Below are 15,680 nucleotides of genomic sequence, written 5' to 3' on the forward strand. Positions count from 1 at the left end.
CTCATGCTTGCAATCCCAGCACTTTGGGAGGCTGAGGCGGGCAGATCACCTGAGGTCAGGAGTTCGAGACCAGCCTGGCCAACATGGCGAAATCCCATCTCTACTAAAAATACAAAAATTAGCCAGGCATGATAGCGGTTGCCTACAATCCCAGCTACTCGGGAGGCTGAGGCAGGAGAATCGCTTGAACCCAGGAGCCGGAGGTTGCAGTGAGCCAAGATCATGCAATTGTACTCCAGCCTGGGCAACAACAGCAAAACTCAGTCATAAATAAATAAATAAATAAATAAATTTTATTTCATAATACACAAACCAAACTAAAGTTTTTTACTATTTTTTATTTTTTTATTGAATGGGCCAGAGTTGTTCCAAAAAACTTGTTCATTAAAACACAAATTAAAAGACGCTTCAGTTTCTAAAATTTGGAAGTGCTTTGTTAGATCAGACATCAAACTAAGAATTAAAAAGGTACAAGAGGAAAAAATTTCAGTCCACTGACTTACTGTAATACAGTCTCTACATTCACCTTTGTCTCAAGTAAAAAAGGAAGAATATTTTATTTTCAAAGACTATAAGCCTAACTTTGAATTGGGGCCTCACTCCTTTGAAGATTCCTTATTGTGTAACTGTAAGATATTCAAATATATATTGGGAATTAGTAACTATACTTAATAATTTTATTTAATAATTGTAAATCAATAACAAAGGAAAAAACTCTGTAAACAGCAGAGAAAAACCAAGTTTTAAATTATAATTAACAAATATGATAATACCAAATAAAAATTGTATTAATTTTATCATTAAAATTTACCATAAATACTAAATAAAAATGATGATATAATAGTAACAGGGGATATTGACTGAGAATTTATTACGATGTAGGCACTGTTCTAAGCATTTATTGTATAAACTCTTTTAACAATAGAAAGTTCTTTTCCTCATTGATTTTTTTGCAGGTGAGGAAGGGGTAATAAAAGCCATTATTAAGAAATGAAGAGTAGTAATATATACCAAGGTAAGTCATCATTATTTTGTTTTACAATGCATAAAAACATTATTTCCTAATACGTCTGTACAACATGATCTCCTGGTTACAGCACTGCCAATTTGGAAATGTTTAATCCATTGTGGGCCAATACGTTCAATAGTTTTTTCAATTTTTCATTTTAAGTTTATTCATTTATTCATTTGACAAGTATTTCTTGGAGGCCTACTATGTTACAAGCACTGGCAGTGAATCCAGATGGGAAGAAAACAGACAGTATTAAACCAATCACCACAACAATAAATTTACAAATATAAATTGTGATAGTTTCAATAAAGGGAAAGCATATTTTATTAGGAAAACATTAAAGAGAAACCAGTTTTGACTGGGCCAGAAATAGACAAAACCTCACTGAAGGTTTGGAGTCTACTGTGCTGGGAGGGACCGAGGTGAGGCAGCTGCAGCCTAGAGCTAGCAGATGAAGGGGTGTCTGCCTCCCTACTGGTGTTCACCACAGCAGTGGAGCCAAGGCAGTTGTAGGGGGAATGGGGGTCCCCTGCTGAAGACTGTGTGCACTGTTGCACTGGAGTTGGTTTGGGACCAGGTATGGGAGCTAAATTATGAGAACACATGGTCACAGAGAGGGGGAACAACACACACTGGGGCCTTTCGGAGGGTGGAGAGTGGGAGGAGGGAGAGGATCAGGAAAAATAACTAATGGATACTAGGCTTAATAACCTTGTGATGAAATAATCTGTACAACAAACCTCCGTGGTACAAGTTTACCTATATAACAAACCTGCACATGTACCCCTGAACTTAAAATAAAAGTTGAAAAACAAAAAACCTCACTGAATGAAGGATATTTAAGTAGAGCTTTGAAGATAGGAACTGCCAGGCCAAGGTTTCAGGGAGGAGCTTTCTAGGCAAGAGGGATTGTGTATGAATCCCTGATGTCTAAGAGCTCTGTGTCTTCAAGGGATTAACTCATCACTGTCTCTGGAACAAAATAAAGGAAGCTTGAGAAGGGACTGGAGAGGCAGGGAAGGGCCCAGGCCTGCTAGGTCATATCAAGACTGTGGAAAGTAACTCAGTTGCAATGGAAAGGTATTTGAAGGGTTTGATGGAAGGGAGTGACAGAATTTAAATTGCATCTAGAAAAGATCCTGTCTGCTGACACACTGGGCTGGATTCTTTCTTCCTGCCTCCCCTACCTCCCTTGCAAACTGGGAAGTATGAGCTTTATTTAATGCACAGCCGTAAGCATCTAAAGTGAGTTTATCCCAAAGCTGAGTATTTGTAGACAACCTGCAGAAGTTTAACATTTTCCTGAGTCTTCCCAGATGTTATCTGAAGTTATTTCCCAAAAAGAAGTAGTAATCTTTGCCTCCTTACTTGGATTTGCCTATAGAAGGAATAAGTGCCATTCCTCTCAACATGGATAAAGGATCAAGCAAGAGAGAAAAGAAGATTCTTCACAAGCAGTGTCAGACAAGGACAGTGCTATTTCAAGAGAAGAAAATGAGTGAGAGCTCTGGGTATTGAAATGGGCATTTAAAAGCTGCCTTGTGGGAAATTGGTTAAGCTCTGGAGTTCAAGAACAGCCTGGGTAACATGGTGAAATCCCATCTCTAAAAATATACAAAAAAAATTAGCTGGCTGTGGTGGCATGTGCCTGTAAGTCCCAGCTTGTTGGGAGGCTGAGGTGGAAGAATCACTTGACACCAGGAGGTTCAGGTTGCAGTGAGCTGAGATCATACTACTCTAGCCTAGACAACAGAGTGATACCCTGTTTCTCTGTCTCTGTCTGTCTGTCTCTCTCTATATATATAATATATATACACACACATATATTATATATAAAATGTTTGTGTGTGTATAAAATAAAAGTTGCCTTGTATTCTAAACATTAATTGAAAAAGTGAAACTGGTTGTAATTTTTTTTCATTAACATTAGTTAAAACAATGGTCTTAACAGATAAAGAGGAAAAATCTCAGTGGCTTAACATATTAGTTTCTCTGCTCAATCAAGAACAAAACGTGATGCCTGATCAGAAGACTCTCCTCCAAATAGTAATTCAGGAATGATTTTCTTCCAATTTATAGCTCTACCACTTGGACAATGTATCTTCCCAGATCTCCATACTCATCTATACTGTATCCACCTTTGGGAGAAGCATGAGCTTCATGCCAGAGGTTCTTATGGCCCAGGGCTGGAATCTTCTCATAGTGCACTGGCCAGAACTTAGTCATACTTAACTACAAGGCAATCTGGAGCACCCAAGAAGAGGAGGAGACGGATTGATTAGAAGCTAGATAGTCTCTGAAACTATAGGATGCCATATGACATATGTGTTTGAAAATCCTGCAGTGCAAAGCAAATAACATGACAGCAGAGAGATCCCGATTTATGGAGAAAAAGGAAGGGCCAAAAAGCAAAACAAAACAAGAAATTTTTAATATTATGCTTTTATATATTAAATAATGTTGTCCTCATTGTATAAAATAGTGTTACAAATTTCCTTTCCCTTACTTGAACCACTGGCTTTACTCATAAAATTAGTCCTCTTCATTTAACATGCATTTGTATAATTGGAATATTTTACTAATAGGATAAAAATCTCTTAATTAATTTTACTAAGTGGCCTCTAGAAGAAAATTTAGATTTCATGGAAATCATGTGTAATTTATAATTAATGATGAGAAAAGCCCCAACCATTAAAAGAAGAAAAAATTTTTTAATGCAGTGAAAAGGGATAATTAGGCCTTATTGGCTAATGAGTTATTTGAATAAACATCTTGGCTAGGCAGTTACATATAATTAAATGTTTTCTACATTTTTTATGAAATTATTCTTATTGAACAGTACAAAAGAAAGTTCTGCTATATTCTAGTTTTCAGTTATAAATAAAAAAGCATTTAAACACAAAAAAAATCACTCTGATTACAGTATGGAATATTAATTGGAAAGAGGCAAAAGTGTGAATAAACTGATTGATAAGAAAACTATGACATTTTCCTAAGTATAAGAGACTTTGGATCACTTATCAGCATCTGTGAAGATGAGAAAAAGCTGATGGCTTAAAGCTGAAGAACATTTTAGAGGTAAAATTGACACAGCTTCATGGCAGATTATATAGAGAAGATGCAGAAGAGAGAGATATCAAAGATAATTACTCAGTGGCTAGCATGAGCAACTCGAATGAAAATTCAACTAACCAAGAGGGGGAAAATTAGAAGATAAATAGATATGGAAGAAAGATCAGGAGTTCAGTTTGAGGCATATTGAATTTGAGATACCTGTATATTACCCAGTTGGGGAAGTCAAGAAGACTGTCATAGATATGGGCTGGAGCTCTGAAGATCGGAGTCATCTGGACATATAAATATTGGCATTCCTTGGTATATAGTGTTTCATGTTGTGATATTATATGAATAAAGCTAAGAAATGAGTGGATAAGTTCAGTTAAGGACCTCAATATGTAGGAGTTATATTAAGAATTGGAGCCAGCAAAGTTGACTGATATGCAGTCAGAAAGGCAGGAGGAATCTGACTCCCATGTTCATTTCTACATTATTGACAATAGCCAAGACAAGGAAGCAACCTGTGTCCATCAACGGACAATGGATAAAGAAAATGTGGCATATATACACAATGGAAAACTATTCTGCCTTTATAAAGAAAGAAATACTATCATTTATAACAACCTGAATGAATCTGGAGGATTATGCTAAGTGAAATAAGCCAGGTATAGAAAGACAATTACTGTAAGATCTCATTTATATGTGGAATCTAAAAAGAGTAAAATTCATAAAAGCAGAGAGTAGAACACTACTTATTAGAGGCTAGGAACATGCATAGTATGGGGAAAGGGGAGAGGTTAGTCAAAGGGTACAAACTTCCTCTTAGACAGGAGAGGTTAAGTTTTAGTGATTTATTGCGGAGAATGATGATCATAGTAATAATGCATTGTATATTTTGAAAATTGCTAAAATATTAGATTTTAAACATTCTCACTCCCAAAATAATAAGTAGTTGAGGTGGTAGATATGTTAATAAGCTTGACTTAACATTTATGTCTGTGTATAGATATATATATGTATAGATATATATATATCTCACATTGCAACCCATAAATGCACACAATTATTATTTGTCAATAAAAATAACATAAAAAGAACATCAAATGTCATTTGGCAAAAGTCAAAGGCCCAGTTAAGAGACTGTTTTAAAAATAGGAAATAACGCTGGAAGTTCTTATGAGAAAAAGACAGAAAATTGGATCCATTCATTCAACAAATATTTATAGAGTGTTTGCCAATACAAGGTATATCCTGGGTACTAGAACTGTAGAAGGAAACAAAAACTCTTTGCCCTCATGGTCTTATATTGGCCTTATAGAAACTTGACAATGGTTAAAGACCTTAGAAGAATCAGTGTGGTAAAGTAGTAGGTACGGATGCCATCTGGGAATGAGTTGAAGTGGAAAGAAGCAAGCAGGGATGACATGTTTAGACAACTATTTTGAGAGAGTTAGCTTTGAAACATACAGTGATAGAGCAGTAGCCAGAGGGAGAGGTAAATTTAAATGAATATTTTTAAAATATGGAGGATGCTCCAACATGTTTGAATGCTTATAGGAAAGAATTATTGAAAAGGGAGAGATAAAGAAAACAGTGTGAAAAGTCATGGAACAAAGTCCCTGAGAAGAAAGAATACTATTATGGGGTAATGTAGCATATTATTTTCTTTGAAAGCAACTAATGATTTGCTCTCAAAGTGATGATGATGATAATAATAATAATAAAAAGTGGAAGAGGAGAATGAGGAAGAAAAGAAGGAAGAGGAAGAGGAGGAGAAAGAGAAGGAATAGAAACAACAACAAAAACAATAACAACTATTTAATACAACAACCATCAACAGTCATTAAACATTTGCTCTGTCCTAAGGATTAAGCAAAGTTCTCGGCACATATTTCTCTCATTTAATCGTCATGATAGCCATATGAGATGACATTATTTTCCCCATTTTTCAAGAGAGAAAAATGAGGCACACCAAGGTATCTTGTTTATGCAGTCATCCAGCCAGTAAGCAATGAGTCAGACTTTCAAGGTGCCAGTGTTTCTGTCTTCAGAGCTTAGGCTCTGAATTATTTAAAGACATTTTTCTATTTTGATATCTTTCCATGGACGTTAACAGACTTAAATTTTTTAAAGTACATTTTCTGTTTTTTCATGGGTTTGGGAGTAGGAGAGAAAGCAAAGACGTGTTTGTTTCAACATCTTATTTCATACTCCACGTATTATTTTTTACTCAGAAAAAAATATATGTATATATATGATCAGCCTTCAATATCCCTGGGAGATTGGTTCCAAGTCCTTAGAAGATAAGGTAGCAAGATCCACTGATGCTCAAGTCCCTTCAATCTTATGTATCCATGGGTTCGGTATCCCTTGAAATTTCCTCCAAGGTTGGTTGAATCCAAGATGCTAAGAATTCTCCCATTTAGTCATCATACTAGCCATATGAGGTGCCATTATTCTCCCCATTTTACAAGAGTGAAAAACGAGGCCCACCAAGGTATTGTGTTTATGCAATCGTCCAACCAATATGTTATGAGTCAGACTTTGAAAGTGCCAGTGTTTCTGTCTTCAGGGCCTCCAGGGCATGAAAGGTTTGACTGTATACACATATTTTTATATCAGTGTTGTGAAAGAAAGGGCACAACAGCAAAGGGCAAAAATGTAACTAAAGCAAATGTGTAAATGACAAGCCTGCATATATATTACTGCATATATTATATATATATATATATAAAATATGCATGCTTATGTTATATATGTATTTCTATTTCACATAACAGTGCCTATCGTAAGTAAATTGTTTCTTAAATTTTCAATACTGCCTTTAATTCCTTTTCTCTGGGCTTTTACTTTTATTTTATTATTATTATTATTATTTTTGAGATGGAGTCTCGCTCTGTGGCCCAGGCTGGAGTGCAGTGGCACACATCATTTTCCTGCCTCAGCCTCCCGAGTAGCTGGGACTACAGGTGCCCGCCACCATGCCCGACTAACTTTTTTTGTATTTTTTTAGTAGAGACAGGGTTTCACCATGTTAGCCAGGATGGTCTCAATCTCCTGACCTCATGATCTGCCTGCCTCGGCCTCCCAAAGTGCTTGGATTACAGGCATGAGCCATCACGCCCGGCCTGGGCTTTTACTTTTAAAACTTCTACGTAACACATTGACTACAGACAACAAAACAGGAATATTAATAAAATAGGTATATGCTAATAAAATTAGGTCATCAAAATTTTTTAAAAATTAAAACTAAAACGAATTTAAAAAAATTTAAAATGTATCTATTATAAATGAGATGTCCTTTAGATGACATAATAAATTATAATATCTTCAAATGTTATTTCTTGTCTATTGTATAAATGAAAGTACATTTAGAAATTTAAATATATAAATGAACAATAAAAATCTTATTAATTAAAATCTAATTTGGGGTTTTGGAGTTTGAAACTTCAGGCAAAACGTAAATAACCTTCATCTTAATAAGAAATTACATTATACATTTTAAAACAACTAAAAGAGTATAATTGGATTGTTTGTAACACAAAGAAAAGATAAATGCTTGAGGCGATAGTTACACCATTTGCTCTAATGTAATTGTGATGCATTGTATGTTTATATAAAAATAACCTCACGTATATGTTTATGGGTAAATATATACACCTACTATGAACCCATAAAAATAAAAAAAAATACTCCATGTAAATATATATTTTTCTGTATTCATGACACATACAACAATATTTTAAGTAAATAAACAATGAAAAAGTAAAAAAAAAATTGTATATTAAAAAAAGGATTGGGTATTTTATGTTGTCTTCATATATTTTTGAGTGGTGGTCACTCAGATTTCCGACCTACAGAACTGAGACAGTAAATGGATATTAAGTTACTACATTTATGATAATTTGTTATATAAATTCCTAATTGCTTCCTATCTAACATGAAACCATGTTGTCCTTGCAAGTCTACAATCCATTTGTCACTATAAGTGAAGATTGGTTCTAAAACACATCTTCGTTTATGTAACAAAGTTTATGTAACTTCACTTCACTGAATCCCCATTATTCTAAAAAAAAAAAAAGCCTCCACTTTTTAAATGTCTAATATGACATGATAATACATTATCAGGCTAAGATCAAAGATTGTAGACATAGATCCAAGTCATAGCTTATCATAGCAATGTGTCATTGGACAAGGTACATAAAATTCTGATCTTTAGAATCTTTGACAGTTTAGAAGCCAGCTCACAAATTGGTGGATTTTTAGATAACTGTGGTCAAGGGTCTTTGGTAAGCAAAATATTTTAGTATATTTAAAAAATTATAATGCCTTTTAAATTATAATTCATTAATGCCTATAACGTGGGGCACACATTTTATGGTTTGCCACAATCCCCACCATTTCCCTCCTGTCTTAACTTCTGATGACATTCCCATTTTTATCTGACACTTGAAATTGAAACAGGAAAAGTTCCCTTGTCCCCCCTTGTAGGGCGTGCGATGGGGCTGTGGCTCGCTTCTTCAGTGCCGCTGCTGCTCAAACCTCAGATGGGCAGGCTGTGGGGCTCTGACCCCATGGCGGTGTCTAGGTGTGAATGTTTACAGCTGAAGCCCCAGTGGGCATGTGTTACAGGGTGCTCTTTGAGTTTAGCCGTCCATAGTTGGCTTGTGTTCATCAGCTCAATTAGACCCTTCCTTATCACAGAGGGCTTTCTGTATCCTGGGGTTCTTGCCTTGGTTTACCAGAAGAATTGGATGACACGTGGGCTTGGAGAATGAGTGCAAGGTTTTACTGTGTGCAAGTAGCTCTCAGCAGATGGGGGAGCCAGAAGGGAGATGGTTTTCCCCTGGAGCATTCGCCAAACCCCGCCTCCTTCCGTCGGTAGATAGCCTGCCAGCGTTCTGGCGTCTGTCATGTGCTCTTCTGCTGGCCTGCTCCCCTGGACGTCCAGCTGCTTGTCTTCTTCCACCGATGCGTTCCTCTCCACGTCCAACTGCTTGTGTGTCTGCCTGCTAGGGTCTTGGGGTTTTTATAGGCACAGGATGGGGGTGTGACAGGCCAGAGTAGTCTTGGGAAATGCAACATTTGGGCAGGAAAACAAAAACGCTTGTCTTCACCTAGGTCTGTGGGCACAGGCCCAGGGGTGGAGCCCTAGCCGGGGACCACGCCCTTCTCCCTTCCATATCATTTAAAGGGACCATGCCCTTCCCTTCCCAGCACACCCGTTCCGTATCAAAATCACGTCTTTGCTTCAAGAACTTCAAGCAACAAAATTAAGTAAGGTTGAGAAAGAATTTGAAATTTAAAAGATTTAGGACAGAGAGGTGAGGCTGAGATAGAATAGCCAGAGCACAAGGACAAAAGCCAAGCAGGTTGGCAACAGTCCTAAAGAACTATATTACATTCCCAGTCATGAGTTGTGAAGGTGAAATACACTTTTCTATATCAACAACAGTAAAAACAATTTTCCATTAAGCATGCTAGAGAAAATTCGGACCTATCTTTTTATTTAAAAAGATAAAATTGTTGAAATGTAATCAGAAGGGATCAAAGAATATGCAATGAAAAAAAGTAGGAAAAATATTATTTCTGTATTTAAGTAGGTTCTCACATAATGCCTATATAATTCTTGAGGACACCTGGCCCTCAATTTTGCTTAGAGTCAGAGACATAGGAAATGTTTCCCAATAATAGAACAAACCTAAACTGCATTGAAAGTCTCTGTGAAACAAACAAAAAATCTGTCTATAATGATACCAACATTTGATCTCATGAATGTACTTCCCTTTATGGTTTGGCCATTTATTTGCCCTTAACCTTTACCCAAGAAAACACCATGGGTATAAGTGCTGGCAGTTGATTCATTTGTTTAGAAACGAAAATGTCTTTTAGGAGAAAGTGTCAGGTAGTCAAAGTATAAATAATGTGCAGTTACAGCTCTTTATTCTAAATGTCTTGGAAAATAATATTGTTAAACATTCTTTTAAATCTTCAAGTCTCATTAGTACTTCATTAAATCTCTGAATTTAAGGTGAAAGGGTATGTGTGCCAATAAGGAAAGAGAAGAAAAAAATATGCTTTACAGGGAATAGCAGTAGATTGAAAAAATAATTCTATGTGAAAATTTAATTAGCTGGAACCCAATTGCAAACAAAGAAATGATTAAGTTTAGTTAATTTTTTTATTAATAAAGCAAAGTCATTTCTTAGGTTAATTACTGATGAAGAAAAATATTTAAAGTTGCATTATCCTGAGCCTCATGATAGAACACAGGGCTCATACTCTCATGTTTTTACCAATTTGAAAAATAAAGGAGTTATCTATGGCCTACAGCTGTCTCATTCCTTGAGAAAACCATGTGAGAGCAGGGCTCTACTGGAGTCTTTGTTACTGCAGGGAAAATTCCTGACTTTACAAACATAATAATATTTCTATCATTCTCTGTTGTCCGCAAAGGTCAGTATGTACTGTAACCCAAGAATACTTTAACTATTAAATTTTAAATACATCTGATTACAATTACCAAATTTACTGATGTAAATAATCCGGGCAAGTAGGATATTTTTACCTTAACCAATAGCATGAAAACAAATATAGCTGGAGTACAAATGTAGAATTAGAACTATTGGAAAAAAAAATTTAAAAACCTATACAGCAATCACCTCTCACTCTTATTTACTAGAGATGATAATTTGTCAATGTTTCAGCTGCTTGCCAATGATTTTATCCTGCTATTGACCATCATGCAGCTCTCTTGGACTAAGTATTATTACTAACTTACCATTCACTTATGATTAACCTATTTTTCTAGACATTTTCATTCAACCAGACCAAACAACTTCCCCAAACAATTTTGAAACAAGTGTCACATGGCTATATCCAACTGGCTAGGATTCTTATGTAGGCTTAAATTGATTTAGCCTGGGGTAAAATAAGACTTCAATTAAAGGTAAAAGTTTTGAGACATTGTTAAACAAAGAAAACAAAATGATTCTGTGTATTCGTTCATTCATTCATTCATCAAAAGCTAAAAATTCTATATAAGCCTTTGGGAAATGTGCCTGTTAGTAGTATTAATGATTGAGGATGGCCGATTAGGAAGGGAAGATAATTTTTCCCCTGAAACCAGTCATTTTAATCACAATGACATAAATAAAGGCCATGCTCCCACAAATGACTTATGTTATGACACCTTGGATGATAAAGACTCGTTGCCAGATGCTAGCACTGATGGGCTAATCCTGTCCCAGGAGCACATTCTGCCCCCAACCATTTATAAGGTCTATTAAAATAGAGCTCAAGAGGGAACGGCAGACTCCTGTGCTCCAGAATATGGGCATCCCCAGAAAGCCAAACTGAAACCTAAAAGGTGCTCCCCACTCATCAGTTTCCCTGTTCTTTTTGCCTATATGGTAAGAAAACATTTACAGCATAGGCTGGGGAATTGCCCTTGCCCTGAGTGTAAGAAGGGTTTTTAGTGGAGGTATTATTATAACAAAAAGAGAGAGAGAGGGAAAAAAAATTTCAAAAAAAGATGGCCTAACTTCTGCTATTTTGTGAAAGGGAAGTATTTCATCATAGAGGTCTTAGACATTCTTTAAAATATTTTTAAGGAGTTTTTTATTTAAAAAGGCAAGGCTCACTGGACAAAGACTATGAGAAACATTTCGACAATGTGCTGAATTTCCCTGCATAATTAGGTGAAACTATAACTCTTGGGATAGGAGATCAGAAAGAGGGAAATAAGTATTTGGTATTAAAATAAAATAAAATTATAGAAAGTATCGGGAGGTAATGGAGAGACCTTACTGGAAATAGCTAGTAGAAAATTACTTTTCTATAACAAGGAGGGGACATAAAAGTGTAAGAATTGTAGTGTTATTGAAACTTAAGTGGCATTTTTGTTCTTTTTCATCATGTAAATGGTCTTACTCCTAAACTTTCAGGAATAGTATTAAATTCATAGTGTTGCATCAATGAGGTTAGAGAATAAAAGAAGGGGAGGTGGTGACAGGGCAGTAACCACAGGAAATGAAGCAATGAGCCAGAGAAAGGAGTAGGAAGAAAATGTGGCACATATACACCATGGAATACTATGCAGCCATAAAAAATGATGAGTTCATGTCCTTTGTAGGGACATGGATGAAGCTGGAAACCGTCATTCTCAGCAAACTATCGCAAGGACAAAAAACCAACCACCGCATGTTCTCACTCATAGGTGAGAACTGAACAACGAGAACACATGGACACAGGAAGGGGAACATCACACACCAGGGCCTGTTGTGGGGTCGGGGGAAGGGGGAGGGATAGCATTAGGAGATATACCTAATGTTAAATGATGAGTTAATGGGTGCAGCACACCAACATGGCACATGTATACATATGTAACGAATTTGTACCCTAAAACTTAAAGTGTAATAAAAAACAATAAAATAAAAATAAAAAAAGAAGTAACAGTAGATAATGAACCGTTGGGAAATCCTGGCAAGAAAATTGGGCATGAACCATTTTATATAGCAATTAATGTAAAAAGTATCCCCAGGAGGCTGAAATACCCAAGGATATGTAGACAGTATTGATGTAGGTTACTACAACAATTACTTTATTCCATTATTTCCTGTGACTGAGTTCTTTCTTGAGAAATACAAACTTGGCTTTGTTTTGCAAGAGTTGTGCATTTTTGTGAAGAAGGCTGCACATGAGTGTTCCTAGCAGCTGTCTTGGTTTGGGCATTCATCAGGGAAGATTATAGTGGTGCTGAAGTATATTGTTATTATTAATCATGTGGAAGACATATTAAAATTAAATATTTAGTTATATAGTTATCACTATTAGTGGCTAAAGAACATGATTTTTCAACAACAATGATTTATTAATAAACAAAATGTATCTGCTTTCCACACTCACTAGTTGCTTCTTATCCAATTTTCAAAAATCAGTTTTAAAGTTCAGATGTTATTTTTCATCTCATCTAAAACCAAAGATCTTCAAGTGAACTTTTCTTCAAAGTAGTAATATATGGTATAGAGAACATACAACATTTGAATCGTAACAATGAAGAATCAATTATAAAACTTGAAATTCCAGTGTGTTTTACATTTATGTCAATCCAGTTTTTCTCTTTATGAACTTCAGAGATATGAATCCTTCAATATTTCAAACCAATCTCACTGATGAAATGTTAACACAAAGTAGAAGAGTGTATCTAGTTATGCCTTCATAACACCAAAATGATTTTAAAAACAAGAGCTGTCAAGCCTGGAAGGGAGCGATTTAAAAAGTCGGTTCCGGCCGGGCGCGGTGGCTCACGCTTGTAATCCCAGCACTTTGGGAGGCCGAGGCGGGCAGATCACGAGGTCAGGAGATCGAGACCACGGTGAAACCCCGTCTCTACTAAAAATACAAAAAAAAAATTAGCCGGGCGTGGTGGCGGGCGCCTGTAGTCCCAGCTACTCGGAGAGGCTGAGGCAGGAGAATGGCGTGAACCCGGGAGGCGGAGCTTGCAGTGAGCCGAGATTGCGCCACTGCACTCCAGCCTGGGTGACAGAGCGAGACTCCATCTCAAAAAAAAAAAAAAAAAAAAAAAGTCGGTTCCTCTATACATTTCTAAAGTTATTAAATGTCCAATGACTCTGATCAGCTGATCTTTAATTAAAACTTATAAAAAGGACAAAAAAATGATGGGCAATATGTCTTTTCAATGCTACACTAGGACATTATTTAACAAACCCACGCCAGAATTACTTGTCTCTAAGAGAACATACATGTGTTTGACTTTGTCATTTACTGTTTGTTTATAGCCCTGGCCCCAGACACGGTGAAGTTATGTATCAATTTACAGATTTCTGTCCCGTAGATAATATATCCCCAAAGTTTATGGTTTTATTGCCTTGTAAGACAATAGGTCACTTTGTATATATCTAAACTAGCAATCTTATTCTAACATTTTTAAAGCCTTTACAAATGGACTATCTAAATCCCTCATTCCCAAATGCACTTGAAATCACATTTGTCTTATCTGTCTCTACCTCATTAAATATGAATGAAATAGCTATCATCTTATATTTGTGTGAGATTAATATATATATATTCCCATATATGTGTATATATTCCTATATATATACACACATACATATATACATTCCCATATAAATTCCATTCCTATATATATAGGAATTCCATTATATATATATAAAATTCATATATATATGAGAATTCCATTAATTCCTATATATAGGAATGGAATATATATAGGAATATATACACATATGGGAATGGAATATATATGTATATATATTATATTTTTTGGAAATAATTTCTGAAAAGTATTAAGAAGTTTTAGAAAATTGTACTTTGTCATTCCTACACATCAGTTATCATAAATAAAATACATTTGTTTAAAAAAAAACAGTCGTAGACAGTAGACATTGAATAATGTATTTTATGGGCATTTTAAGCAAAAATGCCTCAAATCATTTTTGTTTGTTCTGATCTTCATCCTAGTGAAGTCTGAAACACATGTGGAAAACAAAGAAGGACATAACCTCCCATTCCTTTCAGAATTGATTTTAACCTTCAAAATATGTATCCCATAATGTTTATACACAGTAATGGGCATTGTCACATTTTGTGCACAAAATTTAAGGCTGTTTAAAAATAGTCTATGAATTTGCTGAAGAATTGTTGACAGTAAGGGCATCACTTCTACAGTGAAACCATTCTTGAGAACATGTGGGAAGTAATCTGTGTACTATTGTTTCAAATGTATAAGTTAAAGCAAAGATTATGGGATAGTGTCCCAGTGTTCAAAACATTAGAGAAATCAGGTATCTAGTGGATAAACCAGATATTAAATACGAAACTACACAAATAAAATAAAAATTACAAAATGTATAAGGAGAAATACATACTACAATAGTGGAAGAAGTAAATACTCAGAAAAGGCAACTGAGATCTAAAGAAAGAGTAGAAAATAAAATTCATTAAAAAATTAATATAACAAATTCCCTACATCCACATAAAAGACAAATAAAAAATATAGCATCAACTTTGCATTCATCAGAAATTATTTTAGCTAAAAGTTAAAAAAAAACCTAACTGTAGTGAATTAAACAAATAAGTTTCTTTTTTTTACAGAGACATTTGGAGCTAGAAATTCAGTAATGCCTTCAGAAACATAGGATCTTTTTCTTTTCTCCTCCACCATCAATATTTTGATGATTTTTATACTCTTCCCTGTTTCCTCATGGTCACAGGACAGCTGCTGCTGCACCTTGAAACATCAGTGTTCCAAGTGGAAAGAAGAAAGGGTAAAGGGTTATGATAGCCAGCTGACTGGTTACATTCTGTTAGTCAGAAATGAGTCATGTGTCCACTCCAGACTAATCACTCGCCCAGTAGAGTGAGCTTACCATGCCTAGTTTGGATCAATTATAGTCATTTCCTGAACCACTTTTCTTAAGTTCAAGGGATAATTGCCAGTACCTAAAGAAATCAGGGTTCAGGTAGTGAAGAAAAAATTGGACCTGGTGTGACAAGATGATGGGAAGGTTACATCTGGTGCCTGCCAAAAATGTCCTTCAGAAATTAACCCTATAATTTAATAAGAAAG

General features: G+C 35.5%; 1 protein-coding gene across 1 annotated transcript in view; it reads right to left on the bottom strand.

The window, feature by feature from the left end:
* Positions 1-15,680, bottom strand: part of MARCHF1 (membrane associated ring-CH-type finger 1) — an 861,096-nt gene that overhangs the window by 693,521 nt on the left and 151,895 nt on the right. The gene's annotated exons all lie outside the window — the stretch shown is intronic.

Source organism: Nomascus leucogenys, chromosome 7b, assembly GCF_006542625.1.
Source record: "Nomascus leucogenys isolate Asia chromosome 7b, Asia_NLE_v1, whole genome shotgun sequence".
Classification (NCBI taxonomy): Eukaryota; Metazoa; Chordata; class Mammalia; order Primates; family Hylobatidae; genus Nomascus; species Nomascus leucogenys.